General features: G+C 42.5%; 1 protein-coding gene across 4 annotated transcripts in view; it reads left to right on the top strand.

Annotated features, from left to right (window-relative positions):
• The first annotated feature begins 4709 nt into the window (after positions 1–4709).
• The window catches only part of WDFY3 (WD repeat and FYVE domain containing 3), a 166319-nt gene continuing 151695 nt past the window's right edge, over positions 4710–19333 (top strand). For 3 of the 4 annotated variants that reach the window (XM_069855348.1, XM_069855349.1, XM_069855347.1), the window contains exon 1: positions 4710–4818. The gene's annotated coding sequence lies outside the window, so the exon portion shown is untranslated. The remainder of the gene's footprint in view (positions 4819–19333) is intronic. The other variant, XM_069855350.1, reaches the window with a different exon arrangement.

Below are 19333 nucleotides of genomic sequence, written 5' to 3'. Positions count from 1 at the left end.
CATCTCTGTAAGCTTTGATTCTTACTTGGTAGAGCTTGCAGAGACAGATCTTGTTCATCCTTTACATATGAAAGACACAAGTATCCTCCTCCACATAAATTACAGAGAGAAGACCTGTTTGTTTTGTGAAGTTTAAATGCTATGTACCATTCACAGACTGTCTTGCTCAGTAAGAGAAATAACGGTAGGAACAAGCCAATGAAATTGGTGTTTCCCCTTGCTGCGGTCCAGAATGAAAATATACTAAATAAGGCCAAGTTCTGCCTAGCACTCTGCATTGAGTTTCAGCTTCTAGACTGGCGTAGACAGTTTAGAAGGAGAACAGGAGAAAACACCTGTAAAAATTCAGATGTGCAATGAAACGTGCAGGTTAGCTTTGAATGGACTGAGATACTGACTTCGGTTGTTTTGTAACAGAAACACACTCTCCACCGACTTTGAGCTTAGCCTTCGCTCCAAGGGCAAATTATTTCAGTCCAGTACAGGACAGAATGCAGCTCAACACATATATATATTTTCTTCTGTGTGTACATTACTCCATGATGTATACAAAACATGGTGAGTGCCCTCAAAAGGCATCCCCTGAAAGCAAATCTTACAGTTTCATATTTTGAACCTTCTCATTTTCCCTTAGTTTTTCTTGTAAAATTTCTCATATAGCCCTAGCCATAGACAGCTATGGGTTTTTTTTCCCATAGCAGACAGTGACAATCACTTCGGTTAGCATATGATGTGGAAAGAGGAGGCTGCAAAGAGTGGTTGGGTGGAGAGAAAATGGTTGGGGAAGAGGTGGTTAAAATGCTTAGTGTCCAAAAAGTGGGAAAAAGCAGGCATTTAGTTAGGAGGGACAAAACAAGATACACATGGCATGATTTAAGTTTTTTTTCCAGAGACACAAGAATACCAACTGCCTAAGAGCTTCAGCCATGGATCATATCACAGTTGCTGTGATAGGAGTATGGGTGACATATTGTGCATGATTTCTGTCTCGGCGACTCTTCTAAACTTATTATTCTGCACAGAAATAAATACAGGTACAGCAAAGGGCCAGTCAGCCCCATTCCAACACCAACCATAGCCCGTGCTTGTCTCCTGCATTGGGCTAAATCTTGCTCCTACTAATACAGTGATTTTAGGGATATCTGAAACACCTTTAACAAGTAAAGACAGCGGTGTATTGGGTAGGCAAGAAGGTTACAAACTTGTTCTTGCTTATTTTGTTTTCCAGTTGGGATGAATAAGGTTTGTTTGTGTGGAATTATGCTTTCTCCTTAGCCTTAGCCTTAGTGCTCCTTAGCAGCCTAATTAGAGTTAGCCTCACTCCAGATATCTATGAGTTGTAAGCAGAGGCCTCCTCCACCTATATTAGGAATGGGATGATTTCCACTGCCAGCAGAAGAGCAGTACATCAGCCAGTAAAAACATTAAGTGGATTTACATGTTTGATGCTAATGGCCAGAAAGAATGGATAAATGGTGTTTACTCTGTTTGTCCTCAAGTACAAAGCTTCATTTAATAAGACCCCTTAGCAGAGGCAAAAGGCAACGGCCCCAGCTCTTGCTGCTGATAACTTGCCTTTGAAACACAGAGGTCTCAGATGGTTTGTGCATTGTTTATTGTAGCTTCTACCCCTGCAGCCAGATTCTCCAAACTGCTATTTAGTCTTTTCAGTGAAGACTTCAGAAGTTATTTTGTAGATGAAAAAATACCTGAAACAAAATATGTAGGGGATGAATAGCTGTCAGCAGCTGACTTTCAGCAGCTAAGTTTGTAAGTGACTGGAGGAAGGGTATCTGGTCACACATGTGTGGACACACCTTTGCACCATTCCTCAGGAGTATCTGAGCAGATGAAGCTTGCCTCAGGGTTGCAGCAATCCTCTGCACTGCATATCCAGTGCATGGCTAAACTGATGCTTTGTCCCACGGACAAGCTGGAGTCCTTTGGCCATGGGGAACTTAACTGAATTTCTATCTTAATTAGGAAAAGAGTAATGATTTCTGTGCTTAAACATTTGGATTATACAGATGAGATTGGCTGGCCAGCACAAACGTACAGCCCTCTTTGTTGTTGATACTAGGGCTTTTCAGTGGACTTCCCTAGATGTATTTACCTCCAATCTGAGGACAGGTTGAGAGAGCTTGGCTTGGTTCAGCCTGCAGAAGGCTCCAGGGAGACCTAATAGCAGCCTTCCAGGACTTTCAGGGGGTCTAAAGGAAAGCTGGAGAGGGGCTATTTATCAGGGAGTGCAGTGACAGGATGAGGGGTGACGGTTCTAAAATGGGAGATTTACATTAGATATTACAAAGAAATTCTTCACTATGAACATGGTGAGGCATTGGAATCAGTTGCCCAGAGAAATCGTGGATGCCCCATCCCTGGAGGTGTTCAAAACCAGGTCAGATGAGGCTTTGAGCAACCTGATCTGGTGGAAGGTGTCCCTGCCCATGCCAAGGGGACTGGAAGTGGATGATCTCTAAGGTCCCTTCCAAAGCAAATGATTCTATGATTCTACATATGCTTGATGAAAAGGTAAGGGAAAGCACCTGAACCCTAGCCCAAAGGCAGATTCTTTGCTCCTGCAATGACCTGGGTTTCCTTCCTCTGATCCCACACACAGGCTTTTTGCTGGGATGGCTCCTCCTCTCTGTGTAGGTCTGCAGCTACCTGTGAGAGGGAGGGGAAAGGACACCTTCTTTCAGCACCAGAGGAGCAGGGTTTCTTTCACAGAATGGGGAGAAACTAAACCCACCAAGTGAAGGGAAGTGTGGATGCTCCCTCCCTGGAAGTGTTCAAGGCCAGGTTGGATGGGGCTTTGAGTAACCTGATCCAGTGGGAGGTGTCTCTGCCCACGGCAGGGGGATTGGAACTGCATGGGCTTTAAGGTCCCTCACAACCCAAACCATTCTACGATTCCATGATGTGATGATTCCATGACTCAATGAAGCCATGATTAAATGATTCTAAGATTCGATGATTCCATGATTTGAAAATTTTATTATTTAATGATTCTAAGATTCTATGATTCCATGATTTGACAATTTTATGATTTAATGATTCCAGGACTCAATGATTCTATGATTAGATGAGTCTATGATTCAATGATTCCATGTTTTGATGATTAGACGATTCTATGATTTGATGATGCCATGATTCCATAATTCAATGATTCTGCAATTTGATGATTTGATGATGTCATTATTAGATTATTTAATGATTCTATGATCTGATAATTCTATGATTCTACAATCTGATTATTCCAGGATTTCATTATTTGATGATTCTATGATTATAATTACATGATTCTATGATTCAATGGTTTGATCACTCTGTGATTCAGTGGTTCAACCATTCTACAATTCGATGATTCCATGAATCGATGATTATGATTACATGATTTGTTGAGTCTATGATTCAATAATTCTATGATTCAATGGTTTGATCATTCTATGATTCCATGATTAAACAATTCTATGATTTAATTATTACAGGATTTGATGATTCCACAATTGATGATTCCATGAGTCTGTGGTTAAACGATTCCATGATTTGATGATGCCATGATTCCATAATTTAACAATTCCATGACTCTATGACATGACAATTCTGTGATTTGATGATTCCATGATGCCATTATTTTGTTATTCTATGATTTGATGATTCTACAGTTTGATGATTTTACGATTTGACTATTTTATGATTGTGTGATTCTACAACTGATGATTCCATGAGTTTGTGATTCAATGAATCATAGAATCACTAGGTTGGAAAAGACCTCTTAGATGTTCGAGTCCAACCATTCCTATCTGCCACTAAACCATGTCCATGCTTATATGAATTGATGACTCCACTATTTGATTATTTCTTTATTCTACAATTTGATGATTCCAGGATTTGACAATTCTGCAACTGATGATTCCATGAACCTATGATTCAATGATTCGATGATGTCATGATTCTATGATTTGACAATTCTACGATTTTATGATTTGATGAGTCTATGATTTGGCAACTCTGTGATTTGGTGATTCTATTAATCAATTATTTCATTATTCTATGATTTGATGATTCTACAATTTCATGGTTCTGTGATGGGGTTGTTTAGCCTGGAGGAGGCTGAGGGGAGACCTCATTGCTCTCTACAACTACCTGAAAGGAGGTTGTGGAGAGGAGGGTGCTGGCCTCTTCTCCCAAGTGACAGGGGACAGGACAGGACAAGGTGAATGGCCTCAAGCTTCCCCACGAGAGGTTCAGGAGGGATATCAGGAAAAATTTTTTTACGGAAAGGGTCACTGGGCACTGGCAGAGGCTGCCCAGGGAGGTGGTTGAGTCACCGTCCCTGGAGGTGTTTAAGGGACGGGTGGATAAGGTGCTGAGGGGCATTTAGTGACTGATAGGAATGGTTGGACTCGATGATCCAGTGGGTCTTTTCCAACCTAGTGATTCTCTGATTCGTTGACGATTCAGCGGTTCGATCGTCCTGCGATCCGATGACCCCAGTATCCCGGTATCCCGGCATCCCGGCCTCCCTGTTCCCGCCCCCGGGGCGGGGCGCGGCGGGGCGGGGGCCGGAGCAGGACAGCGCTAAGATGGCCACCGGCCGCCGCGGGGAGCGGCCCCGCCGCCTGCGCCCCGCCTTGCGCGGGCCCCGCGCCCCGGCCGGGCCCTGATGGGGCCACCGCCACCCGCCCCGCGTCCGGACGCCGCCGCCACAGCAGCAGCGGCGGAGCGGAGCGGCCGCCCCCGCGCCTAGAGACGCCCCCTCTCCCTCCTCCCCGAGCCGCGGCCGCCGCCGCCGCCCCGGGCGCCGAGACCCCGGTGAGCGCCCCCGGCACGACGCCTTTTGTTGAGCCGCGGGGACCCCGCGCCGCGCCCGCGGGCCGGGCCATGGCGCTGCCGGGGGTAGGGGGGGGAAAGCATTGTCGCGGCGCGCGCACGGCCCCCCCCCCCCCGCGGCTGTGCGCGTTGGGTCCGGCCCGGGAGTGGGGGAGGAAAGGGGGGGAGCAGGGGTGGGGAACAAGGGCCGCAGCGGGGACCCGGGATGGGGATGGAGGGGGACAGGAGCTGCACTGGGGACCTGGGATGGGGATGGAGGGGGGACAGGGGTTTCACTGGGGTCTTGGGATGGGGAGAAGGGGGCCAGGGGGCTGCCCTGGGGACCTGGGATGGGGAGAGGGGAAGAGCAGGAGCTGCCCCGGGGACCTGGGATGGAGATGGACGGGGGACAGGGGCTGCTTTGGGGACCTGGGATGGGGATGGGGATGGAGGAGGAGAAGGGGCTTCACTGGGGACTTGGGATGGGAATGGAGGGGGAACAGGGGCTTCACTGGGGACCCAGGATGAGGATGAAGGGGGAGGAGGAGCTGCACTGGGGACCCGGGATGGGGATGGAGTGGGGACAGGGGCTGCATTGGGGACCTGGGATGGGAATGGAGGGGACAGGGGCTGCTTTGAGAACCTGGGATGGGGATGGAGAGGGGACAGGGGCTGCACTGGGGCCTTGGGATGGGGGAGATGGGAGGGCAGGGCTGGGAGGGAGAGGGAGCAGGAGCTGCCCTGGGGACCCGGGATGGGGTGAGGTGGGGGGTTAGGGGTCACACCAAGAACTCGGGCTGGCGCTGGCAGAGGGGAGGCAGGAGACCTGCAATGGAGATAGGGGGTGGCAGGGCTGGGGAGCAGGAGCTGCGCTGGGGACCCGAGGTGGGGCTGGAGGGCAGGGACAAGGGCATTGATGATTCCGTTAATCAATTATTTCATTATTCTGTGATTTGATGATTCTACGATTTCATGGTTCTGTGATCTGATGGTTCCATGATGGGGTTGTGCTTTACCCTCCGCTTCATTTCTGGTTTTGATGTGGGGTGGTGGACCAGCCTGATCCGGTGGGAGGTGTCCCTGCCCACGGCAGGGGGGTTGGAACTGGATGGGCTTTAAGGTCTCATCTGACCCAAACCCTTCTAGGACTCTAGTTCTGGAGCTGTCAACCTCAAAGAGCAGCAGGGACGTTCTGGCTCAAGTGCCCAACGGTTTTCTCCTCGGACTGGGAGGTTGGAGGTCCTGGGAGGCTGGAGGTGCTGACGTACCTGCTGCTTTCCTTCAGGGTGATGCTTGCGGAGCTGGGAGGTGATGTGTGCAGATGGAGAGGTTTGCGTAGAGGCCAGTCAGTAGTGGCGGTTGCTAAGATTGGTGTTTGTCTTGAAAGATTTGGGCCATAATTTCTACATATCCTTCGTATGCCTGTGCAGGGAAGGATTTATCAAGAAAAAGTGCAGAGGACTAAATGTATGTATTTCAACCTGTAGTTTTGTGACTTATTAACTGAAATTTCTAGGCTAACAAGTAACTCCCAAGACTTTGGCACTGACCTGCGACTCCTGGCCTTATTTTAATAGTTGAGTTTTAGTTACTTGGTACTGCAGGCTTGTGACAAGGTCGGTTCATGTCCATGATTTGGACCGTGAAATTGTACTCTGGAAAACAAGTGGTAGATTTCCTGATAAGAACAGTGAATTTTGCGTATGGTAAAAACCAGAAATGGTCAACCAAGACATAAACTGTACCAGAGCTGTTTTACTACCTGATGCCTGTCCGTGCACCTGTGCCCAGTTATGACTGAACTGAGCTCTCAGGCTCCTGTGTATCCATGCCGGAGAGCCAGCTTGACTGTATCCTTGGAACATTTTGGTGACGAGCTAGCAGTACCTCGATGTAGGCTGTGTGAACAAATTGTATAGTTTGCAAGAACTGGCATTTTCTGCAGTATTTTGCTTGTCCTATGCAATGTTGGCAGCCTTGCAGCATTTGCAAATATGAAACTTACTGTTGTGTCACTTGCAGTAAGGCAACTAAATCCTTCTCTGTGCTTTTAGATTGCATGCAGGCATTTTTAAGAAGTGGAATGCATTGGGTGCCTGAAACCTGCATCCATGTTAATGTGGCATTGTGTCATTACTCTGTGATCCTGGTCAAGAAATGCTGATAATCTAACTTTGGCTTCACATTTGGACTACAAGCAGGTATTGCCATGCTATATGGTATAGGTCTGTTAAGCTTAATTAGACCCAGCTCTGAAAAATTCAACACCATTGATATTAATGTGTTTTGGGTAGAAGAACGCCTCAAATATCAGCAGTGGTAGACTAGAAATCAGTGAGTGCTATTCTTCGGTTTGGTATGTGTTTGCTAGGAACTGGACATATTTGCTTGCTTCTCCAATTTGCCGGGCAGTTTTAGGCTGCTAGACTTGAAATAAAAACGTACTATGTTTTGGGTTATGTGGTTGCAACTATATTGCAGCTCTTAGCTGATTATCTACGTGATTCAAATTGAAGCAAGTTAAGCACAATGCTACTGTGATTTTTTTTTTTTTTAGTATCTTCAGCACTCATTTGAAATGTGTTACAACATTTCTGTACTGAGGTTTAAGTAAGGGTTAGTATGTCAAGTTGATTGTTTATTTGCAGTTGGGTGCAGTAACATCAGCTACTTGATAGTATTGTGTGGTATAGTACTTTGGGAAAGGAGCTCATTTATTTATTTCCAAACAGTAACAGGAAGATGCTAAGTAACAAGATTCATATAATTCTTAACATTTTCAACCTAGAAATATCAAATTTAATTCAGAACGCTACATTGTCTTGTTGCATCTTGCTCCATGAGTGAGCTGAGAAGGTATGGTAACAGCTGTCTGGGTGGAGATGAAAACCTTGGTGTTTAGCTCTGGTTTACTGGAGCTACACTGCTAGAAGTACACAGGGTGAACACATCTTCAGGATGTACTGATGTTTGTTGCTGTTAGAGGAATTCAGCAATGCATTTCACACCTGCCAGTCTTACTTTATTTCATAGTTCTCTGCTAGTGTTCAGTTGGATTTTTTTTTTTTTGGCATACAGGAGACTTTTGGAATGTTTCATGTGCAGTGTGGATTGAGTGCAGGCAGATGTTCTGCTTACCCTTTGAAATACTCAGGACTGTCATGAGGTTGTTTGGAAACTTTGGTGTTGGAACATGGTGTTTCACTTCCCAAATGTTGATGTTAACTGTTTCGTAGCGTTGGGTTGTGCGGATTTACTTGGGTTTCTGGAGACGTGCTAAGCTGAAGAAAGAAAAGAAAAGCCGGTAGTTCCCTCTCTGATGGTTAAGTTGCTGAAGGACACATCTGCTGATGTTGATTAGCAGTTTTGTTCATCTTTGTAAGTGATTTTAAGTTCCTATTGTGAAATAGTGGAAATACTGTTTCAGCAGTGGCCTTTGACTTGCAGGACTTCCTGCTGTAAGCAAAGCTTGTATCATTTGCCCAAAATAAACAGATTTTTGAAGGGACATATACTGAGAAACCGTACCAGTGGGGCAGGTACTATGGGGTAAATTGTAACTTTCTGGTAATTAGAACTGTGGAAGTATATTCATGTGATGTGTTACTGGAATGAAACTGGCATTTTGAAATCAGAAATCAAATCTTTTGTTGGTCCATAATACAATTCTTGGGTATGTGTGTAGGGGGAAAACGAACTATTTCTTCATGGCTTTAATACTGATGCTCTTAACTTCAATGATTTACTCCTTGATTCTTTTGTGGTGGTGGTGGTGTTCCTAACTGCAGTAGTACAGCATTTAAAATGCCCAAGTTTTGCCAAATACTTAAACTACTAGTTTCTTTGAGTTATTGTTAATGCTGATTTATTTCTAAAACTAGTTATTTTTGTTACTTGTGTGTCCTGAGGGACCTACAACTTGAGTTGTAACTGTAAGCCTTCCTGCACCCTTCACAGTGTTAAAGGGACTGAGGCATGCTGACTTGGGATTGTTTCCTGGAACAGCTTGCTTCTTTAACTTTGATTTATAGTTTTCATCTTGTGCTAAACCGTTTCACTCTTGGGTAGCTCCTGATATCTTCTATTGGAGACTTTACATCCTGCTGCTGGGCTGTTCACACCTTGTCCAGGCTGGATAGGAGAAGACAGGTCATGATTATAAGGCCACTATGCACATTTGCTTTAGCCAGCTGTCCCACAGACAGTATAGAAGGTGTTACTGTATCCAGTATTCCTTTTTGTGCTCTCATTGCCAGAGCTGCTGATATTATATATGAAATTCTGCTAGCGGCTTGTAATATTTTAACTGAAGTAGTCGGTGTGGATGTGATGGCAGCATCTTAGCGCAGGTGATAGCACTGCAAACCTTGCAAGACTGAATGTGCCTTACTAGTGATCCAGCCTTGAGAGCACTTGTTTGGCAAGCAACCCATGTTTCATGATGCAGTATTGCAAGCTTTTGCTTGTTGGTCACATCTTCTTCTCTGATATTACAGGTAAGTGTGTATAGCACCTTCCTTTTTTAGGCAGTGAAGCATAATGCAGTACCTACAAGCTCTTTGTGTTTGGGTCACTCATCAGATGATGGGGATGATTATTTAAGCAAAGCTAGGTGATCTGTAGCACTAGTACTGCATATCTAGCTTGATCTTTATGCTAGTCCTGTACCAGAACTTAACAGGGGAAGGAGGAATACAAAATCCTGTGTAAAACTGTTGGGTTAGTCTTGTGTAGCATTTTCTGGCCCGAAATGGCTTATTCAAACTGTGTGTGCTGATTTGATACTCTCCTGTAATTAAAAGGAACTTTTGTATGAATGGTGAAAGGGGAACAATCTTTAGCTAATTTGCCTGTTGTATACGTGCCTGTAAAGCATTTAAATATGTAACTGTAATGACTGCGGGAGCTTGTCTTTTCTGCTTGGTCTTTAAAGTACCTGAAGGGTATTGGGGAGTTTTTGATTATTCCCCATGCCCCTCGCTCAGTTCAACAATGCCCTTTTTTTCATGAGGGTTGGTCGGAAGGTACCAAAAATTACTGGTTGCTCAACTGAAATAAGGTTTCATGCGTTAGGCACCTTCTTCCTCTCTGTCTCTCTCTAGAAGCTGCTACAAAAAGAGACTTGTCTGCTGTGAGGACTAGGTAGCAGCAGCCTGGTGGAGAGGCCATGGCTTTGGTCTGAGGTGCTGGTGCTGCTGTTGGAAGAACTGGGTTACTCCTGTTTAGGAGCTCTTGGCTGGTACCAAGGATTTAAAAGCAGATGCAAAATGCAGCTTTGTCCAGTTGCTGCAAAGAAGGAGGAATGGGTCTCCTTCCTTTTCTGTTTTATTTGCTACAAATGTGTAGGAGATACTTTGTTTCTTTCCCTCAAGTCTTCTGTGAGTGAAGGTAACATACAGCTTTTATTTTTTCCCATAAACAGCGCGGGGGTAAGATTTTCTGGTTTCTGTTTTGTGTGGAAATATGCAGTTGATGTAATTTTTTGACAATTGTGCTGATGTTTTTGAATTTTGAGTTACAGCAGGGAATCTTTTTGAGTTTTTCTTAAGTGTGTTTATTTTCTTTTCCTTTTTTTTTTTTTCCTTTCCCTACCCACGTGTTGAGCAACGCTGTGAGTGTTGGAAGTAGAATTGTCTGTATTGAGATTTGTGTAAAAAATTTGTTTGATATTCTCTTGCAATTGGATTATTCCAATGAGAGCTGCATGTCATGTTTTGGGATCTTTCCCTTTTGAGGGAAAACAGTTTTGATTGCTGTGCTGGTTTTGGTGTTTCATCAGTGTCCTGTGATGGATTTCTGCCTGTCTTAAGCATGTGACTCATAATGCTTCCGTCATACCACAGAATAGGAACGCATTTGCAGAACTTACTCCTTTTTTACATGTGATACAGTTTCTTCTGAAGTTTTAAAACTGATAGAACAGTATAATGCTAGGAAAGAGTGAATTGTGTGGAGGAAATGAACAGTAAGGGGCATTGAATGTTGTGAAGGCACATACATTCGCTTTTTTAGATAAACATTAAGACGTGGGAGTGCCTCAGTTATAATGATCTGATATGCGTTAAAAGAATGTTTAGGTTTTATACCTTTACAAGTATATTGTTATCTCTGTGTCATGCATTTTATTACAGTACTACAAGGAAAAATGTTTGAGCAAGTTGGCTAACTTACTGTACCAGTTATAATAAATATGAAAGCACGTGGAAAACATGGATTTTCTGGATGGCTTGTTTCATCCCTTTCTCTCTTGCTCTAGAGAGATTGCGTATTACACTGAAAGTATACTTTTTCAGGTTGGGTGGGTATTCATCACTTACATCCCTAACTAAAGCTTCTTATTCCAATTCCAAGACACCTATTTTAGCAGTCAGACCCTTTCTAGTTGTCTTTTGCCTATTTTTTTTTTCCAGAAACTTTTTGTAAGAACTTCCTATGTGGTGAAATAAATTATTCTCTCTTGAATCATTCGTTTTCCTTCTTACAATCATGCCAGTTTTGTGTTGGGACATGCATTTGAGGCTTTGCAGTGTAGGGGTTTCAGAGTATGGGGGGAGCTACTAAAATTGATGCTTAACTTAAAGTATCTGTATCAAATAAGCAATGGAGAAAAGCAAAACTTTCAGAGCTAACAGTTCAGTAGTAATGAGATAGACAGGTGGTCAGAAAGGTTAGATATTCCCTTCTATTCCCTAGATGTTTTTAGAGTGGTTTGGTTTTGGTTTTGAATGGTGTGACTTCAGTGAGAATGTGGATCAGGGGCTCTAGAGAGAAATGTTTGTCTGGTGATACCAGTAGTGGTAGCACCATCCATTGGGTATTAGAGGGCAGCTCTGCCTGGGTTGTCTTGCTGTTACTTTTCTCAGGATCTTTCTGCCAGGTGGAGCCTGGGCACCAGTGAATGTTTTATGTTCTTACGTTACTAAGTGACATTATTTTCAAATGAAGACATGGTAAAAATCACAGTATAATTCAAAGCAGCGTGGTTTGATTTGTGTAAACTAGGAGCGAATAGGATGTTGCTTCAGAAAGTGGGCTGTATTTGAATGCTGTGGCGATAATTGGTGTTGGTTGCTGCTCTTGCTGAGAACCAAAATCTTAACTTCCAGAGGGGCTGTAATAGGAAGAGAGGATTTGTACACCAGGGTCTTCCTAAAGTTTCTGTTTAGTTATTTGGCACTGTAAGTATATCCTTTTTTGTATAATTTGAGATTAGTGGAATAGAAAGAGAAATTGCAGGGCTAGGAAAATGCTTAGAGTGTCCAGAACAGATGCTGTTGATAAAAAAAATGCACACAGAGAGAATGCATGTGCTTTTTCATTAAAAACATGACAAAATATTAACTTGACTTGGTAACAAAACTTCTAAAAGCTTTCAAGTATATGGATGATGGGCAGAATGCCTAAAAGAAGGTGAGGATGGTTAAGAAAGTTAATCAGATACAGAAGTGCACCTCAGCTTTGGTCTGGGGTTTACTAGGATGGCATGGAGTATTGACCTTTGAGTTTTCCTTTGAGTTTTGCTTTGGCTGGATCATCTGGAGGCTCCAGTGGCAATACCAGGTTAAGTGGTTCCTGCACCCAGACTGCGGAGAGCAGAGGGCAAGTGTTGCGAACAAAGCAGTTGTCTGAGGACAGTTTTATGGAGGTCCTTGGGTCCTCATGTGAGACCTAGGGAGGAGATCAAGGCCTTGCTTTGTATTTGTGTGAATGCTAAGAACAGAACGTATTGCATGGTAGAATGACAGGCAAAGCAGATAAGTGTGTTTCTTTGAGCTTTTTGATGTTCTCAGGATCGCTAAATGTCATGGTCCAGGCCATCAGTTATAAGACTGACTCAAGTTAGAGCTTTTAAAGAATTAAAAGCATAAAATAAATGGATTTCCATTTTGATTTTTGAGCCCTGAGCATGCAGTAGTCATTTTCTCCCCACAACTTCACGGGCTATGACATGTTTTTAAACCTTCACATGGCAAAATGCTCAGAATTGGGATGCCATGAACGTGCTGAGATTGAGAAGGATGCGGTCAGAGCTGGCAATGCTCTTGTCATCGCTGGTTTCCTGTCTGATAAAGTGACTGAAGAGGAGTGAAATTTGTTTTATTTAGGAGTATTTTTACACTTGCAGAAGAAAAGATGCATTTCTGAACAGGCAGAAGTAAACATTCTTTATAAGCATTCATGTGGAATCGTCATAGAAACAGTTTTGGTCTTGCATCACAAACTAAATGCTAATACTTGAGTCAGTAGCAGTTGCACAGTGAGCCACAATAGAAATGTAAAAACAAAGTCTCCGTGGATATGATCTGGGAAGATGCTAATTTGCTTGTTAATTAGGCTTGCAAAAGTTTCTTTATCACAGTTCTGAGCAGTGAGGATAAGCTAGTGAAGAATATTTAATTTAGGTTTTGAGTGGGTCATGAAGTAACCAGGGAGTATCTCTTCAAGCTCTTCATTATTAGAGAGTGTAGAGGTGCGGTAGCAACACTTCTTTAACTTCTGGAGACACAAATGTTTTGCATTCAGTGTCTTGCCAGGGATGTAACCATGTTCCTAGCAGTGTTGGATGAGGGGGAAAAAAAAATTCCTTGCTCTCTATTTGAAATCCCATACTGGTGACGTTCTGTGCTTAGGGAGACGGGAAGCCAGATATGCTATATTAGTAGCTGGATTTTGTTGTTGTTGATTTTTGCCTAGCTAATTGCACAGTTTCCCGGTGTGAATTGGAGAAGCCTACTGTGCAGTTGAACCACCTAAAGCAATAACCTATTTTTATTTCAGTAAAGCACGTATGTGCATAGATGCTTGAAATGCACATGATGGTCTGAATGTTTGTGTTTTGGTTGGTTTGTGTGTTTCTTTGTTTTTTTAGTAATTGGAAGCAGGGAGACATATATTGCAAATAATGTACTTGGAAGAATATTTTTCATCTAGCTGTACGTGCCTTTAAGTGTTTATCTTTATGAAAGGAGATCAAGATAGTTGCTGGTTATGACAGCTGTGAGTCTGATGCTGGCCAGCCCCAAAAGATTCACAGGCTGGAGGATGGATAGTTTTTGTGGCTGATGGATGGAATCTCTTGTCTGTAGGAGAAGCTGCTGCTTAAGCTGCTGAGCTGTCTCCTCAACATGTGAGGTTTACAGTTGTGTTTTTAAAACACCATTCATTGGAAGTATGAGTGTTCATTGTGTCTAATGGAAGAATAATGCGTTCCCCTAATTATAGCAAACTCAGTGAGTTTAGAAACTCAGGTAATGAGTTTCATTACCTGAGTTTCTTCTAATTAATCAATTCAGCTGTCTGTTTCCCATTTTCAGTGTCTCCCCTTTTATTTATGAACTTATAATAAATGGTAGGATGCATCTGTCTGTGCTTATGTGTATTGTGTTAATGCCATTCCTTGTTTCTTTTTTGCAGAAAGTGTTGTCCTCACCTTCCCTTTCTTTTTTATGATATGTTTAAGTATTTTGATGCTAGTAAGTAAGCCTCTTACTCTTTATACTAGTTGTAATGAGTGTTCCTGAGGTGAGATTCCCAAGACCTAACAGAGTATTTTGGGAAGAAGACAGCAAAACATGGCAAGCTGGAGTCTTGTACTAAAAATACAGTACTGTCTCAAAATATATATCTCTTAATAGGTTATTTTTACTTTCTGCTGTTCGTTGTGCAAGGTCTTGTTGATTCATATTGAAGTGTAACTGACCCAGTCTAAATTAAAATTGTTTCAATAAAAAGGTGTGGAAAATGAGGAGGACAAAAAGAGAAAGGACTGAGAACATGGACATTTCAGAGCAGGATCTGAAAAATGGGTGTATTGGAGCAGTATATTTACAGTGCATGACAGCTTTTCACACTCTTTGGTGTTTCTTAATTAAAAACAACTGTCTTTTGAAAAATCTGGTACTTCAGTGGTGATCTTTGGATGATTGTAATGTTTTTTGCAGTAAGAAATTTATTTTCCTTCCACAAAAGTAGTAACGCCTCACTGCGTTGGTTGCAGCATCTTTTACTTAAATGGAAGCGTCTCTTTTGGAAAGATGTCCCATGTAATGAATAGCTCTGAGTTGGGAGGCTATCTTCTATAGTTAGTACTGTGTTCTCCTTGCCAATTATCACTCTAAGAGGTTTTTATTTCCAGACTGAAAGTGAATTTGCTTCCAGTGACTGTTGTAATACCATTATCCGCTAGGTTAGAGAGCCTTGTGCTATGTAGAAATGATCTGCATACGGAGAAGATAACTCAGTTGCTTTTCAACTTTGTATTGACCTTCAGTAATAAATTTTAGCTTTCACTGATAAATAAATTATATTGAAGTAGTTAGTAGTCAGTATTTGTACTCTATTTGCCCTCTTGATATTAAGATCGTTTAAGAGAGTGACCTTCACGTGCCTCAGGGTAGTCTGTTGGCATTCTGCTATATGAAGCAATGTTTCTTGCCTGCCCTGAAACTCTCCCCTCCTTCTTTACCTATCTCTCCCATTTTGGGGGTGCCTCTCACTGCATCCAAGGGCCGTGTAACTAGTTGCCATGGGCTTGTTGGTTGTCCTTTTGGAATTTGTACTTGATGTGCTCCAATCCTCTCTTCCCACTTTGGTTCCTAGCATGTAACTATGCATTTGACTGTACTAAAATAGATGATGATTTGAAAGTGCCTTCTCCACAAAGAGATCCAATGAATGGTGTCAGCCAGCAGTTGCCACGTATCCCCCATGTGCTCATCCAGGGGCATGAATTATTGTCTTCTTTTAAAATATTGGTTGTATTAGCTGGTGTACTTTTAATGGGATTAAAGTGAAGTTGCTGAGCTGGAGGTATCAGTTTAATGATGCTGAGCAGCACATGCCAGCTTTGGTAATGAGTGAGTATATTCATCTGAGGAGACCACGGTTATCTCAAAATGATCAGTTTAAGAATGTGGGTGAGATAGCAAATATAAACGTCCTTGAGAAAGATGCCTGGGAAATGTGAACTAAAATAGCTTGTCTAAACAACATGATCATAGTCACTTGCAATTCAGGCTTAAAAACATAGAGATTTTGTTATTCTACCCAATAGACTAGGGCTTGGATGGGGATGTTTTGATTTTTATTTGATTTGTGGTGTTTTTTGGGTTTTTTTTGCAGTGGTGCGTTTTGTTTTGTTCTGTTGTGTGCTTTTGCTTTGTTTTGTTTTTTTCCAATAGTTTAAGCATGTCATGTGGTTTCATTATATGAGGTCCTCCCAGTACTTAACCTGTTTGTTTCCTTTAAGCTTCCGCTATGCTGGTTCTCAACAGGGCAGGGAGATGGAGGTGGAGGCAAAGCAGTGCCATCTGTGCTACCATGCTTCTTGGAAGACAATTTATCTTCTGAGCTTTCTAGAGAAACTGTCCTAGTGGATCAGCATGCCTAAGAAAATGGTGTTGCAGTCACACAATACTATTTTCTTCATCCTCTTTCAGCTTAGGAGATAGCAGTAGTTGGTCCCACTTGGACGTACGTAGAGCTTCTGCCTTTGCTCTTTGGTCAGAGGAAAACGTTTGGGGATATGGGAAGGGGGAATATTTGTTTTCCGCCTCTGATGTTGTTTTCTCTTCAGTCACCCTCAGTTTTCATTCCTGCTCTTAGTTTCCTTCCCTGCTTCACCTCACTACTTAGCTCCTTGTTACCAGTCCCTTTTGGGCACCTCTTGCTGGATGGTAGAGTAATTGTTCTTCCTTCGGGTGTCACCACCAGTTGATAGAGGAGTAGGTGCTGTCTGAATCTATGCTCTACGTTATCAACATAATTTTAAGTTTTTCAGCCGCTTCCAAGTGGTGTGCTGACAAGTCTGGACAGGCAGACTGAAGGAATGTGTCAGCTTGCCACAAGTGAGAGCGCCCAGGTTAGTGACCCATCTCTGTTTCACAGTGTTTATCTTGTTGTGTCTGTTTCTGTAAGTCTGGCACATGTGCTCCTGGGAGTGCTTTAAATGAAACATATGCATTATTCTGCTTTCCTTTTGTGGTTTGTTTTGATATTCTGCTCTTGCAAAAAGCTCTGCTCATGAGAGCGAGCAAGAGAGAGTGTGTATGCTGGGTTGCCAGATCCCAGTTTGGAGGCCTTTTTTTTTTTTGTGTGTGTGTGTCATAATCTTGATTGTACATTCTTTGGGATCTGCACTTCAAAGCTTTTTTGTGGACATTCTGCAGGTCCATTGCTGATACAATCGGCTGGACTTCAGTTAAATTCAAATGCTTCAGTTAAAACAAATGCTTTGGATTTGTGCCAAAATACTGCTTGGAGAAAGATTGCTAGAGAGGATTCTTCAAACGTCCTTCTGGAAATGCTTCGGAGCAGGGGACAAAACACAGATAGCAGCATGGAGCCAATACACTCAGCCCCTCTCAAAACTCCCCCCCCCCCACCGCATTTTGTCTTTGGTTTTGTTTTTTTGGTTTGGTTTGGTTTTTGTTTTTTGTTTAAATATAGAGATCTCATTAGCACTAAAAATCAGAGGAAAATACACTGAACACTAAATGGATCTTTTACCCCCCCCCCCCCGCCTTCCCCTTAATTGCTTCTGGTAATTTCAGTTCATCTAAATTCAGGATGCCATTGACATTCCATATATTGCTGGTTTTTTTATACTTAATTTTTTTTGCTGTTATTTTTTCTTTCACTGTATACATGCACGGGTTGTTTGGCATTGTTTTATTTCTGATTCAGAGAATCTGGATTGAATTCCTTTTGCCTGTAGGACTGGTGATCAGTGAGTTAAACGACTTCAGGCTTATACAAGATAAGTACATCCTATTTTGTTTCTTTGTGTTAGTTGCTTCTGTAATTTGACTGGGATGATGTAAGGATGAAAGGTTTATGTCTGTTTCTTTTGCTGGGCAGGGGAGTAGTTTTTGAGACTTGGCCAAGTTGAGGAAGTTCATGTTTGTTCTTTTTAGGCCAAAACACAGTAAGCTTTGGGATTTCTTAGAGTATGCTACTGACAAAGCAGGCAAAAGCCTTTTAATAGTTTAAAGGAACAAAACAAATAACAATTATTTTCATTGCTTTATGTTATTGCTGCTTTAATTTTTTTTTCACCTGTTTCTAAGCTAAGTTTTAGGGTTATAAAGCATGAATAATCAGATCTGAACATGTCTATTTGAGCTTCTAGTAGTTTAAGTAAACAGGTTTTCAGGACTTCTCTTTTGCATCTCCTTTATGTCTTCTGGTAGTATCTCGTATTATTTCTCTGGAATCCAGAATCCTCCCACTCAGTTTTGTATTTTTTTCCACATCACTGATAATTGCTTTGATTATTGTTACTCCTCTGTTTTTTCTCCCCCTTTTTCTTTCTAATGTCTCCCTTTCTCCTTCCCCCCCCCTTGAAGAAAGAGTTATTTTTAATTTAATTGGGAAGGTTTTTTTTCAGGAATGAATGAATTTCAATTATAATTGCAAAGCCTAAAGACAAAAATTACCTATATACAAAAAGCCTAGTGGCTTAGAAAGGGTTTTGCCATGAGTTGAAGTTAGTTGTCTGTCCATTCTTCATAGAAAAAAAGGTCATTACAGATCTGAAGTATTTGATAGTAGATAGTGGGTGCTTGAGTTAAAAGAACCTGCTCATCAACTGTGTTATGCAGAGGGTGGAGTTCACCTCTCCTAAGTATGTGAGCCCAGCTGTTCAAAATGAAGGCAGATGTGTAGGATGCCCTTATAACCTTGGGAAGAAATAATCACCTTTTATGGATACTTGATTCTAATTACCTTAGATGCTGTTTTGAAGATCCTGCTTCCAGGGAGCTGTTTAATTGGAAATCATCAACTATAGAGCAACCCTAGACACCTAAAAAGTGAATCATTTAAGTCATTTAAGTCATCTTTTAGAAGTGTAAATTTACTAATAAGACACGCAATTGTATGCAAACCATTTCTGTGTACATGAGGAAATGGGTAGCACCGTTAAGTAGCATTGAAAGCCTAGCTGTGAGCTTTCTGACTTGCTCAGTTTTTAGTATTTGGGTATTTGTGTCTTAAGTAATTTATGTACAACTCCAGGTTTTGCACATTGGAGTTCTAGAGCGCTTTATGCTTGTGGCGTTTTTCCTCCTATTTTAGCACCAAACCCAAAGGGAATGGGAGCCTAGGTGGGATTGTCAGATGTTCGTGGATTCATAGAATGGTTTGGGTTGGAAGGGACCTTAAAGATCATGTCATTCCAACTCCCCTGCCATGGGCAGGGACACCTCTCACCAGACCGGGCTGCTCAAAGCCCCATCCAACCTGGCCCTTGAACACCTCCAGGGCTGGGGCATCTACAACTTCCTGGGACAACCTGTACCAGTGCCTCATCACCGTCATCATGAAGAATTTCTTCCTAATGCCTAATCTAAATCTTCCCCCCTTCCAATTTAAAGCCATTCAACCTCATCCTATCCCTACAGGCCCTTGTAAAAAGTCCCTCCCCACCTTTCTTGTAGGCTTCCTCTTGTCTTTTCCACAAGGGCATTACATTCTTGATCCACAAGAATCACTTGTTCACTCGCACTCAGTTTAGTGT

The sequence above is a fragment of the Phaenicophaeus curvirostris genome, chromosome 4, assembly GCF_032191515.1.
Source record: "Phaenicophaeus curvirostris isolate KB17595 chromosome 4, BPBGC_Pcur_1.0, whole genome shotgun sequence".
Taxonomy (NCBI): Eukaryota; Metazoa; Chordata; class Aves; order Cuculiformes; family Cuculidae; genus Phaenicophaeus; species Phaenicophaeus curvirostris.
Note: the sequence above shows the minus strand (reverse complement) of the source record. Positions and strands in the feature narration are given on the sequence as shown.